Source organism: Heterodontus francisci, chromosome 2 (genome assembly GCF_036365525.1).
Source record: "Heterodontus francisci isolate sHetFra1 chromosome 2, sHetFra1.hap1, whole genome shotgun sequence".
Lineage (NCBI taxonomy): Eukaryota > Metazoa > Chordata > Chondrichthyes > Heterodontiformes > Heterodontidae > Heterodontus > Heterodontus francisci.
Genome location: NC_090372.1, coordinates 218343499 through 218357237, shown reverse-complemented (window position 1 = coordinate 218357237; position 13739 = coordinate 218343499).

Here is a 13739-nt window from a genome sequence, read left to right as displayed (position 1 = left end):
ACAGTGAAGGGTGTGGGTTATATCAGAGTGTTATAGTGAGTGGTGTGGGTTATATCAGAGTGTTACAGTGAAGGGTGTGGGTTATATCAGAGTGTTTCAGTGAGAGGTGTGGTTATATCAGAGTGTTACAGTGAAGGGTGTGGGTGATATCAGAGTGTTATAGTGAGTGGTGTGGTTATATCAGAGTGTTACAGTGAAGGGTGTGGGTTATATCAGAGTGTTATGGTGAGTGGTGTGGGTTATATCAGAGTGTTACAGTGAGTGGTGTGGGATATATCAGAGTGTTACAGTGAGTGGTGTGGTTATCTCAGAGCGTTTCAGTGAAGGGTGTGGGTTATATCAGAGTGTTTCAGTGAGAGGTGTGTGATATATCAGAGTGTTACAGTGAGGGGTGTGGGGTATATCAGAGTGTTACAGTGAAGGGTGTGGGTTATATCAGAGTGTTTCAGTGAGAGGTGTGTGATATATCAGAGTGTTACAGTGAGGGGTGTGGGGTATATCAGAGTGTTACAGTGAAGGGTGTGGGATATATCAGAGTGTTACAGTGAGGGGTGTGGGGTATATCAGAGTGTTTCAGTGAGAGGTGTGGGATATATCAGAGTGTTACAGTGAGAGGTGTGGGTTATATCAGCGTTTTACCGTGAGGGATGTGGGATATATCAGAGTGTTACAGTGAGGGATGTGGGGTATATCAGAGTGTTACAGTGAGAGGTGTGGGTTATATCAAAGTGTTACAGTGAGGGGTGTGGGTTATGTCAGAGTGTTACAGTGAAGGGTGTGGGGCTTATCAGAGTGTTACAGTGAAGGGTGTTGGATATATCAGAGTGTTACAGTGAAGGTTGTGGGTTATATCAGAGTGTTGCAGTGAGGGTTGTGGGTTATATCAGAGTGTTACAGTGAGGGGTGTGGGTTATATCAGAGTGTTACAGTGAGGGGTGTGGGTTATATCAGAGTGTAACAGTGTGGGGTGTGGGTTATATCAGAGTGTTACAGTGAAACGTGTGGGGTATATCAGAGTGTTACAGTGAAGGGTGTGGGATATATCAGAGTGTTACAGTGAGGGGTGTGGGTTATATCAGAGTGTTCCAGTGAGGGGTGTGGGGTATATCAGAGTGTTACAGTGAAGGGTGTGGGGTTTATCAGAGTGTTACTGTGAGGGGTGTGGTGTATATCAGAGTGTTGCAGTGAAGGGCGTGGGTTATATCAGAGTGTTACAGTGAGGGATGTGGGGTATATCAGAGTGTTACAGTGAGGGGTGTAGGATATATCAGAGTGTTACAGTGAAGGGTGTGGGGTATATCAGAGTGTTCCAGTGAAGGGTGTTGGATGTATCAGAGTGTTACAGTGAAGGGTGTGGGGAATATCAAAGTGTTACAGTGAGGGGTGTGGGGTGTATCAGAGTGTTACAGTGAAGGGTGTGGGTTATATCAGCGTTTTACCGTGAGGGATGTGGGATATATCAGAGTGTGACAGTGAGGGATGTGGAGTATATCAGAGTGTTTCAGTGAGAGGTGTGGGTTATATCAAAGTGTTACAGTGAGGGGTGTGGGTTATATCAGAGTGTTACAGTGAAGGGTGTGGGGTTTATCAGAGTGTTACAGTGAAGGGTGTTGGATATATCAGAGTGTTACAGTGAGGGGTGTGGGGTATATCAGAGTGTTACAGTGAAGGGTGTGGGTTATATCAGAGTGTTTCAGTGAGAGGTGTGTGATATATCAGAGTGTTACAGTGAGGGGTGTGGGGTATATCAGAGTGTTACAGTGAAGGGTGTGGGATATATCAGAGTGTTACAGTGAGGGGTGTGGGGTATATCAGAGTGTTTCAGTGAGAGGTGTGGGATATATCAGAGTGTTACAGTGAGAGGTGTGGGTTATATCAGCGTTTTACCGTGAGGGATGTGGGATATATCAGAGTGTTACAGTGAGGGATGTGGGGTATATCAGAGTGTTACAGTGAGAGGTGTGGGTTATATCAAAGTGTTACAGTGAGGGGTGTGGGTTATATCAGAGTGTTACAGTGAAAGGTGTGGGGCTTATCAGAGTGTTACAGTGAAGGGTGTTGGATATATCAGAGTGTTACAGTGAAGGTTGTGGGTTATATCAGAGTGTTGCAGTGAGGGTTGTGGGTTATATCAGAGTGTTACAGTGAGGGGTGTGGGTTATATCAGAGTGTTACAGTGAGGGGTGTGGGTTATATCAGAGTGTAACAGTGTGGGGTGTGGGTTATATCAGAGTGTTACAGTGAAACGTGTGGGGTATATCAGAGTGTTACAGTGAAGGGTGTGGGATATATCAGAGTGTTACAGTGAGGGGTGTGGGTTATATCAGAGTGTTCCAGTGAGGGGTGTGGGGTATATCAGAGTGTTACAGTGAAGGGTGTGGGGTTAATCAGAGTGTTACTGTGAGGGGTGTGGTGTGTATCAGAGTGTTGCAGTGAAGGGCGTGGGTTATATCAGAGTGTTACAGTGAGGGATGTGGGGTATATCAGAGTGTTACAGTGAGGGGTGTAGGATATATCAGAGTGTTACAGTGAAGGGTGTGGGGTATATCAGAGTGTTCCAGTGAAGGGTGTTGGATGTATCAGAGTGTTACAGTGAAGGGTGTGGGGAATATCAGAGTGTTACAGTGAGGGGTGTGGGGTGTATCAGAGTGTTACAGTGAAGGGTGTGGGTTATATCAGCGTTTTACCGTGAGGGATGTGGGATATATCAGAGTGTGACAGTGAGGGATGTGGGGTATATCAGAGTGTTTCAGTGAGAGGTGTGGGTTATATCAAAGTGTTACAGTGAGGGGTGTGGGTTATATCAGAGTGTTACAGTGAAGGGTGTGGGGTTTATCAGAGTGTTACAGTGAAGGGTGTTGGATATATCAGAGTGTTACAGTGAAGGGTGTGGGGTATATCAGAGTGTTACAGTGAGGGGTGTGGGTTATATCAGAGTGTTACAGTGAAGGGTGTGGGGTATATCAGAGAGTTACAGTGAAGGGTGTGGGTTATATCAGCGTTTTACCGTGAGGGATGTGGGATATATCAGAGTGTTACAGTGAGGGATGTGGGGTATATCAGAGTGTTACAGTGAGAGGTGTGGGTTATATCAAAGTGTTACAGTGAGGGGTGTGGGTTATATCAGAGTGTTACAGTGAAGGGTGTGGGGCTTATCAGAGTGTTACAGTGAAGGGTGTTGGATATATCAGAGTGTTACAGTGAAGGTTGTGGGTTATATCAGAGTGTTGCAGTGAGGGTTGTGGGTTATATCAGAGTGTTACAGTGAGGGGTGTGGGTTATATCAGAGTGTTACAGTGAGGGGTGTGGGTTATATCAGAGTGTAACAGTGAGGGGTGTGGGTTATATCAGAGTGTTACAGTGAAACGTGTGGGGTATATCAGAGTGTTACAGTGAAGGGTGTGGGATATATCAGAGTGTTACAGTGAGGGGTGTGGGTTATATCAGAGTGTTCCAGTGAGGGGTGTGGGGTATATCAGAGTGTTACAGTGAAGGGTGTGGGGTTTATCAGAGTGTTACTGTGAGGGGTGTGGTGTATATCAGAGTGTTGCAGTGAAGGGCGTGGGTTATATCAGAGTGTTACAGTGAGGGATGTGGGGTATATCAGAGTGTTACAGTGAGGGGTGTAGGATATATCAGAGTGTTATAGTGAAGGGTGTGGGGTATATCAGAGTGTTCCAGTGAAGGGTGTTGGATATATCAGAGTGTTACAGTGAAGGGTGTGGGGAATATCAGAGTGTTACAGTGAGGGGTGTGGGGTGTATCAGAGTGTTACAGTGAAGGGTGTGGGTTATATCAGCGTTTTACCGTGAGGGATGTGGGATATATCAGAGTGTGACAGTGAGGGATGTGGGGTATATCAGAGTGTTTCAGTGAGAGGTGTGGGTTATATCAAAGTGTTACAGTGAGGGGTGTGGGTTATATCAGAGTGTTCCAGTGAGGGGTGTGGGGTATATCAGAGTGTTACAGTGAAGGGTGTGGGGTTTATCAGAGTGTTACTGTGAGGGGTGTGGTGTATATCAGAGTGTTGCAGTGAAGGGCGTGGGTTATATCAGAGTGTTACAGTGAGGGATGTGGGGTATATCAGAGTGTTACAGTGAGGGGTGTAGGATATATCAGAGTGTTATAGTGAAGGGTGTGGGGTATATCAGAGTGTTCCAGTGAAGGGTGTTGGATATATCAGAGTGTTACAGTGAAGGGTGTGGGGAATATCAGAGTGTTACAGTGAGGGGTGTGGGGTGTATCAGAGTGTTACAGTGAAGGGTGTGGGTTATATCAGCGTTTTACCGTGAGGGATGTGGGATATATCAGAGTGTGACAGTGAGGGATGTGGGGTATATCAGAGTGTTTCAGTGAGAGGTGTGGGTTATATCAAAGTGTTACAGTGAGGGGTGTGGGTTATATCAGAGTGTTACAGTGAAGGGTGTGGGGTTTATCAGAGTGTTACAGTGAAGGGTGTTGGATATATCAGAGTGTTACAGTGAAGGGTGTGGGGTATATCAGAGTGTTACAGTGAGGGGTGTGGGTTATATCAGAGAGTTACAGTGAAGGGTGTGGGTTATATCAGAGTTTTACATTGAGGGATGTGTGATATATCAGAGTGTTAATATCCTGCCCTTTCCTATCCTGAGTGGTGTGAAACAGGGCTGTGTTCTCGCACCCACACTTTTTGGGATTTTCTTCTCCCTGCTGCTTTCACATGCGTTCAAATCCTCTGAAGAAGGAATTTTCCTCCACACAAGATCAGGGGGCAGGTTGTTCAACCTTGCCCGTCTAAGAGCGAAGTCCAAAGTACGGAAAGTCCTCATCAGAGAACTCCTCTTTGCTGACGATGCTGCTTTAACATCTCACACTGAAGAATGCCTGCAGAGTCTCATCGACAGGTTTGCGTCTGCCTGCAATGAATTTGGCCTAACCATCAGCCTCAAGAAAACAAACATCATGGGGCAGGATGTCAGAAATGCTCCATCCATCAATATTGGCGACCACGCTCTGGAAGTGGTTCAAGAGTTCACCTACCTAGGCTCAACTATCACCAGTAACCTGTCTCTAGATGCAGAAATCAACAAGCGCATGGGTAAGGCTTCCACTGCTATGTCCAGACTGGCCAAGAGAGTGTGGGAAAATGGCGCACTGACACGGAACACAAAAGTCCGAGTGTATCAGGCCTGTGTCCTCAGTACCTTGCTCTACGGCAGCGAGGCCTGGACAACGTATGCCAGCCAAGAGCGACGTCTCAATTCATTCCATCTTCGCTGCCTTCGGAGAATACTTGGCATCAGGTGGCAGGACTATATCTCCAACACAGAAGTCCTTGAAGCGGCCAACACCCCCAGCTTATACACACTAATGAGTCAGCGGCGCTTGAGATGGCTTGGCCATGTGAGCCGCATGGAAGATGGCAGGATACCCAAAGACACATTGTACAGCGAGCTCGCCACTGGTATCAGACCCACCGGCCGTCCATGTCTCCGTTATAAAGACGTCTGCAAACGCGACATGAAATCGTGTGACATTGATCACAAGTCGTGGGAGTCAGTTGCCAGCATTCGTCAGAGCTGGCGGGCAGCCATAAAGACAGGGCTAAATTGTGGCGAGTCGAAGAGACTTAGTAGTTGGCAGGAAAAAAGACAGAGGCGCAAGGGGAGAGCCAACTGTGCAACAGCCCCAACAAACAAATTTCTCTGCAGCACCTGTGGAAGAGCCTGTCACTCCAGAATTGGCCTTTATAGCCACTCCAGGCGCTGCTTCACAAACCACTGACCACCTCCAGGCGCGTATCCATTGTCTCTCGAGATAAGGAGGCCCAAAAGAAAGACAGTGAGGGATGTGGGGTACATCAGAGTGTTACAGTGAAGGGTGTGGGGTATATCAGAGTGTTACAGTGAGAGGAGTGGGTTATATCAGAGTGTTACAGTGAGAGGTGTGGGTTATATCAGAGTGTTACAGTGAGAGGTGTGGGTTATATCAGAGTGTTACAGTGAGGGGTGTGGGTTATATCAGAGTGTTACAGTGAGAGGTGTGGGTTATATCAGAGTGTTCCAGTGAGAGGTGTGGGTTATATCAGAGTGTTACAGTGAGAGGTGTGGGTTATATCAGAGTGTTACAGTGAGAGGTGTGGGTTATATCAGAGTGTTACAGTGAGGGGTGTGGGTTATATTAGAGTGTAACAGTGAAACGTGTGGGGTATATCAGAGTGTTACAGTGAAGGGTGTGGGTTATATCAGAGTGTTACAGTGAGGGGTGTGGGTTACATCAGAGTGTTACAGTGAAGGGTGTGGGGTATATCAGAGAGTTACAGTGAAGGGCGTGGGTTATATCAGAGTGTTACAGTGAGGGATGTGGGGTATATCAGAGTGTTACAGTGAGAGGTGTGGGTTATATCAGAGTGTTACAGTGAGAGGTGTGGGTTATATCAGAGTGTTACAGTGAAGGGTGTGGGGTATATCAGAGTGTTACAGTGAGGGGTGTGGGGTGTATCAGAGTGTTACAGTGAAGGGTGTGGGTTATATCAGAGTGTTACAGTGAGGTATGTGGGGTATATCAGAGTGTTACAGTGAGAGGTGTGGGTTATATCAAAGTGTTACAGTGAGGGGTGTGGGTTATATCAGAGTGTAACAGTGAAGGGTGTGGGTTATATCAGAGTGTTCCAGTGAGAGGTGTGGGTTATATCAGAGTGTTGCAGTGAGGGGTGTGGGTTATATTAGAGTGTAACAGTGAAACGTGTGGGGTATATCAGAGTGTTACAGTGAAGGGTGTGGGTTATATCAGAGTGTTACAGTGAGGGGTGTGGGTTACATCAGAGTGTTACAGTGAAGGGTGTGGGGTATATCAGAGAGTTACAGTGAAGGGCGTGGGTTATATCAGAGTGTTACAGTGAGGGATGTGGGGTATATCAGAGTGTTACAGTGAGAGGTGTGGGTTATATCAGAGTGTTCCAGTGAGAGGTGTTGGTTATATCAGAGTGTTACAGTGAGAGGTGTGGGTTATATCTGCGTGTTACAGTGAAGGGTGTGGGGTATATCAGAGTGTTCCAGTGAAGGGTGTTGGATATATCAGAGTGTTACAGTGAAGGGTGTGGGGTATATCAGAGTGTTACAGTGAGGGGTGTGGGGTGTATCAGAGTGTTACAGTGAAGGGTGTGGGTTATATCAGAGTGTTACAGTGAGAGGTGTGGGTTATATCAAAGTGTTACAGTGAGGGGTGTGGGTTATATCAGAGTGTAACAGTGAAGGGTGTGGGGTTTATCAGAGTGTTACAGTGAAGGGTGTTGGATATATCAGAGTGTTACAGTGAAGGGTGTGGGGTATATCAGAGTGTTACAGTGAGGGGTGTGGGTTATATCAGAGAGTTACAGTGAAGGGTGTGGGTTATATCAGAGTTTTACAGTGAGGGATGTGGGATATATCAGAGTGTTACAGTGAGGGATGTGGGGTATATCAGAGTGTTACAGTGAGAGGTGTGGGTGATATCAGAGTGTGACTGTGATAGGTGTGGGTTATATCAGAGTGTTACAGTGCGGGTTGTGGGTTATATCAGAGAGTTACAGTGAAGGGTGTGGGTTATATCAGAGTTTTACAGTGAGGGGTGTGGGGTGTATCAGAGTGTTACAGTGAAGGGTGTGGGTTATATCAGAGTGTTACAGTGAGAGGTGTGGGTTATATCAAAGTGTTACAGTGAGGGGTGTGGGTTATATCAGAGTGTAACAGTGAAGGGTGTGGGGTTTATCAGAGTGTTACAGTGAAGGGTGTTGGATATATCAGAGTGTTACAGTGAAGGGTGTGGGGTATATCAGAGTGTTACAGTGAGGGGTGTGGGTTATATCAGAGAGTTACAGTGAAGGGTGTGGGTTATATCAGAGTTTTACAGTGAGGGATGTGGGATATATCAGAGTGTTACAGTGAGGGATGTGGGGTATATCAGAGTGTTCCAGTGAGAGGTGTGGGTTATATCAGAGTGTTACAGTGAGGGGTTTGGATTATATCAGAGTGTTACACTGAGGGGTGTGGGTGATATCAGAGTGTGACAGTGATAGGTGTGGGTTATATCAGAGTGTTACAGTGCGGGTTGTGGGTTATATCAGAGTGTTCCAGTGAGAGGTGTGGGTTATATCAGAGTGTTACAGTGAGGGGTGTGGGTTATATCATAGTGTTGCAGTGAGGGTTGTGGGTTATATCAGTGTGTTACAGTGAGGGGTGTGGGTTATATTAGATTGTTACAGTGAGGGGTGTGGGTTATATCAGAGTGTTACAGTGAAACGTGTGAGGTATATCAGAGTGTTACAGTGAAGGGTGTTGCATATATCAGAGTGTTACAGTGAGGGGAGTGGGTTACATCAGAGTGTTTCAGTGAGGGGTGTGTGGTATATCAGAGTGTTACAGTGAGGGGTGTGGGTTATATCACAGTGTTACAGTAAGAGGTGTGGGTTATATCAGAGTGTTATAGTGAAACGTGTGGGGTATATCAGAGTGTTACAGTGAAGGCTGTGCGATATATCAGAGTGTTACAGTGAAGGGAATGGGATATACCAGAGTGTTACAGTGAAGGGTGCGGGATTTATCAAAGTGTTACAGTGAAGGGTGTGGGATTTATCAAAGTGTTACAGTGAAGGGTGTGGGGTATATCAGAGTGTTGCAGTGAAGGGTGCGGGATTTATCAAAGTGTTACAGTGAAGGGTGTGGGGTATATCAGAGTGTTACAGTGAGAGGTGTGGGATAAATCAGAGTGTTACAGTGAGAGGTGTGGGTTATATCAGAGTGTTACAGTGAGAGGTGTGGGTTATATCAGAGTTTTACAGTGAAGAGTGTGGGGTATATCAGAGTGTTACAGTGAGCGGTGTAGTTATATCAGAGTGTTACAGTGAAGGGCGTGGGTTATATCAGAGTGTAACAGTGAGTGGTGTGGGTTATATCAGAGTGTGACAGTGAGTGGTGTGGGTTATATCAGAGTGTTACAGTGAAGGGTGTGGGTTATATCAGAGTGTTACAGTGAATGGTGTGGGTTATATCGGAGTGTTACAGTGAGAGGTGTGGGTTATATCAGAGTGTTACAGTGAGTGGTGTGGTTATATCAGAGTGTTACAGTGAAGGGTGTGGGTTATATCAGAGTGTTACAGTGAGTGGTGTGGGATATATCAGAGTGTTACAGTGAAGGGTGTGGGTTATATCAGAGTGTTACAGTGAGAGGTGTGGGTTATATCAGAGTGTTACAGTGAGGGGTGTGGGATATATCAGAGTGTTACAGTGAGAGGTGGGGGATATATCAGAGTGTTACAGTGAGGGGTGTGGGTTATATCAGAGTGTAACAGTGAGGGGTGTGGGTTATATCAGAGTGTTACAGTGAAACGTGTGGGGTATATCAGAGTGTTACAGTGAAGGGTGTGGGATATATCAGAGTGTTACAGTGAGGGGTGTGGGTTATATCAGAGTGTTACAGTGAGGGGTGTGGGTTATATCAGAGTGTAACAGTGAGGGGTGTGGGTTATATCAGTGTGTTACAGTGAAACGTGTGGGGTATATCAGAGTGTTACAGTGAAGGGTGTGGGATATATCAGAGTGTTACAGTGAGGGGTGTGGGTTATATCAGAGTGTTCCAGTGAGGGGTGTGGGGTATATCAGAGTGTTACAGTGAAGGGTGTGGGGTTTATCAGAGTGTTACTGTGAGGGGTGTGGTGTATATCAGAGTGTTGCAGTGAAGGGCGTGGGTTATATCAGAGTGTTACAGTGAGGGATGTGGGGTATATCAGAGTGTTACAGTGAGGGGTGTAGGATATATCAGAGTGTTACAGTGAAGGGTGTGGGGTATATCAGAGTGTTCCAGTGAAGGGTGTTGGATATATCAGAGTGTTACAGTGAAGGGTGTGGGGAATATCAGAGTGTTACAGTGAGGGGTGTGGGGTGTATCAGAGTGTTACAGTGAAGGGTGTGGGTTATATCAGCGTTTTACCGTGAGGGATGTGGGATATATCAGAGTGTGACAGTGAGGGATGTGGGGTATATCAGAGTGTTTCAGTGAGAGGTGTGGGTTATATCAAAGTGTTACAGTGAGGGGTGTGGGTTATATCAGAGTGTTACAGTGAAGGGTGTGGGGTTTATCAGAGTGTTACAGTGAAGGGTGTTGGATATATCAGAGTGTTACAGTGAAGGGTGTGGGGTATATCAGAGTGTTACAGTGAGGGGTGTGGGTTATATGAGAGTGTTACAGTGAAGGGTGTGGGGTATATCAGAGAGTTACAGTGAAGGGTGTGGGTTATATCAGAGTTTTACATTGAGGGATGTGTGATATATCAGAGTGTTACTATCCTGCCCTTTCCTATCCTGAGTGGTGTGAAACAGGGCTGTGTTCTCGCACCCACACTTTTTGGGATTTGCTTCTCCCTGCTGCTTTCACATGCGTTCAAATACTCTGAAGAAGGAATTTTCCTCCACACAAGATCAGGGGGCAGGTTGTTCAACCTTGCCCGTCTAAGAGCGAAGTCCAAAGTACGGAAAGTCCTCATCAGAGAACTCCTCTTTGCTGACGATGCTGCTTTAACATCTCACACTGAAGAATGCCTGCAGAGTCTCATCGACAGGTTTGCGTCTGCCTGCAATGAATTTGGCCTAACCATCAGCCTCAAGAAAACAAACATCATGGGGCAGGATGTCAGAAATGCTCCATCCATCAATATTGGCGACCACGCTCTGGAAGTGGTTCAAGAGTTCACCTACCTAGGCTCAACTATCACCAGTAACCTGTCTCTAGATGCAGAAATCAACAAGCGCATGGGTAAGGCTTCCACTGCTATGTCCAGACTGGCCAAGAGAGTGTGGGAAAATGGCGCACTGACACGGAACACAAAAGTCCGAGTGTATCAGGCCTGTGTCCTCAGTACCTTGCTCTACGGCAGCGAGGCCTGGACAACGTATGCCAGCCAAGAGCGACGTCTCAATTCATTCCATCTTCGCTGCCTTCGGAGAATACTTGGCATCAGGTGGCAGGACTATATCTCCAACACAGAAGTCCTTGAAGCGGCCAACACCCCCAGCTTATACACACTAATGAGTCAGCGGCGCTTGAGATGGCTTGGCCATGTGAGCCGCATGGAAGATGGCAGGATACCCAAAGACACATTGTACAGCGAGCTCGCCACTGGTATCAGACCCACCGGCCGTCCATGTCTCCGTTATAAAGACGTCTGCAAACGCGACATGAAATCGTGTGACATTGATCACAAGTCGTGGGAGTCAGTTGCCAGCATTCGTCAGAGCTGGCGGGCAGCCATAAAGACAGGGCTAAATTGTGGCGAGTCGAAGAGACTTAGTAGTTGGCAGGAAAAAAGACAGAGGCGCAAGGGGAGAGCCAACTGTGCAACAGCCCCAACAAACAAATTTCTCTGCAGCACCTGTGGAAGAGCCTGTCACTCCAGAATTGGCCTTTATAGCCACTCCAGGCGCTGCTTCACTAACCACTGACCACCTCCAGGCGCGTATCCATTGTCTCTCGAGATAAGGAGGCCCAAAAGAAAGACAGTGAGGGATGTGGGGTATATCAGAGTGTTACAGTGAGAGGTGTGGGTTATATCAGAGTGTTCCAGTGAGAGGTGTGGGTTATATCAGAGTGTCACAGTGAGGGGTTTGGATTAGATCAGAGTGTTACACTGAGGGGTGTGGGTTATATAAGAGTGTTACAGTGAGAGGTGTGGGTTATATCAGAGTGTTACAGTGAGGGTTGTGGGATATATCAGAGTGTTACAGTGAGAGGTGTGGGTTATATCAGAGTGTTCCAGTGAGAGGTGTGGGTTATATCAGAGTGTTACAGTGAGGGGTGTGGGTTATATCAGAGTGTTGCAGTGAGGGTTGTGGGTTATGTCAGAGTGTTACAGTGAGGGGTGTGGGTTATATCAGAGTGTTACAGTGAGGGGTGTGGGTTATATCAGAGTGTTACAGTGAGGGGTGTGGGTTATATCAGAGTGTTACAGTGAAACGTGTGGGGTATATCAGAGTGTTACAGTGAAGGGTGTGGGTTATATCAGAGTGTTACAGTGAGGGGTGTGGGTTATATCAGAGAGTTACAGTGAAGGGTGTGGGTTATATCAGAGTTTTACAGAGAGGGATGTGGGATATATCAGAGTGTTACAGTGAGGGGTGTGGGTTATATCAGAGTGTTCCAGTGAGAGGTGTGGGTTATATCAGAGTGTTACAGTGAGAGGAGTGGGTTATATCAGAGTGTTACAGTGAGAGGTGTGGGTTATATCAGAGTGTTACAGTGAGAGGTGTGGGTTATATCAGAGTGTTCCAGTGAGAGGTGTGGGTTATATCAGAGTGTTACAGTGAGGGGTGTGGGTTATATCAGAGTGTTACAGTGAGAGGTGTGGGTTATATCAGAGTGTTACAGTGAGAGGTGTGGGTTATATCAGAGTGTTACAGTGAGGGGTGTGGGTTATATTAGAGTGTAACAGTGAAACGTGTGGGGTATATCAGAGTGTTACAGTGAAGGGTGTGGGTTATATCAGAGTGTTACAGTGAGGGGTGTGGGTTACATCAGAGTGTTACAGTGAAGGGTGTGGGGTATATCAGAGAGTTACAGTGAAGGGCGTGGGTTATATCAGAGTGTTACAGTGAGGGATGTGGGGTATATCAGAGTGTTACAGTGAGAGGTGTGGGTTATATCAGAGTGTTACAGTGAGAGGTGTGGGTTATATCAGAGTGTTACAGTGAAGGGTGTGGGGTATATCAGAGTGTTCCAGTGAAGGGTGTTGGATATATCAGAGTGTTACAGTGAAGGGTGTGGGGTATATCAGAGTGTTACAGTGAGGTATGTGGGGTATATCAGAGTGTTACAGTGAGAGGTGTGGGTTATATCAAAGTGTTACAGTGAGGGGTGTGGGTTATATCAGAGTGTAACAGTGAAGGGTGTGGGTTATATCAGAGTGTTCCAGTGAGAGGTGTGGGTTATATCAGAGTGTTGCAGTGAGGGGTGTGGGTTATATTAGAGTGTAACAGTGAAACGTGTGGGGTATATCAGAGTGTTACAGTGAAGGGTGTGGGTTATATCAGAGTGTTACAGTGAGGGGTGTGGGTTACATCAGAGTGTTACAGTGAAGGGTGTGGGGTATATCAGAGAGTTACAGTGAAGGGCGTGGGTTATATCAGAGTGTTACAGTGAGGGATGTGGGGTATATCAGAGTGTTACAGTGAGAGGTGTGGGTTATATCAGAGTGTTCCAGTGAGAGGTGTTGGTTATATCAGAGTGTTACAGTGAGAGGTGTGGGTTATATCTGCGTGTTACAGTGAAGGGTGTGGGGTATATCAGAGTGTTCCAGTGAAGGGTGTTGGATATATCAGAGTGTTACAGTGAAGGGTGTGGGGTGTATCAGAGTGTTACAGTGAAGGGTGTGGGTTATATCAGAGTGTTACAGTGAGAGGTGGGGGTTATATCAAAGTGTTACAGTGAGGGGTGTGGGTTATATCAGAGTGTAACAGTGAAGGGTGTGGGGTTTATCAGAGTGTTACAGTGAAGGGTGTTGGATATATCAGAGTGTTACAGTGAAGGGTGTGGGGTATATCAGAGTGTTACAGTGAGGGGTGTGGGTTATATCAGAGAGTTACAGTGAAGGGTGTGGGTTATATCAGAGTTTTACAGTGAGGGATGTGGGATATATCAGAGTGTTACAGAGAGGGATGTGGGGTATATCAGAGTGTTACAGTGAGAGGTGTGGGTTATGTCAGAGTGTCACAGTGAGGGGTTTGGATTATATC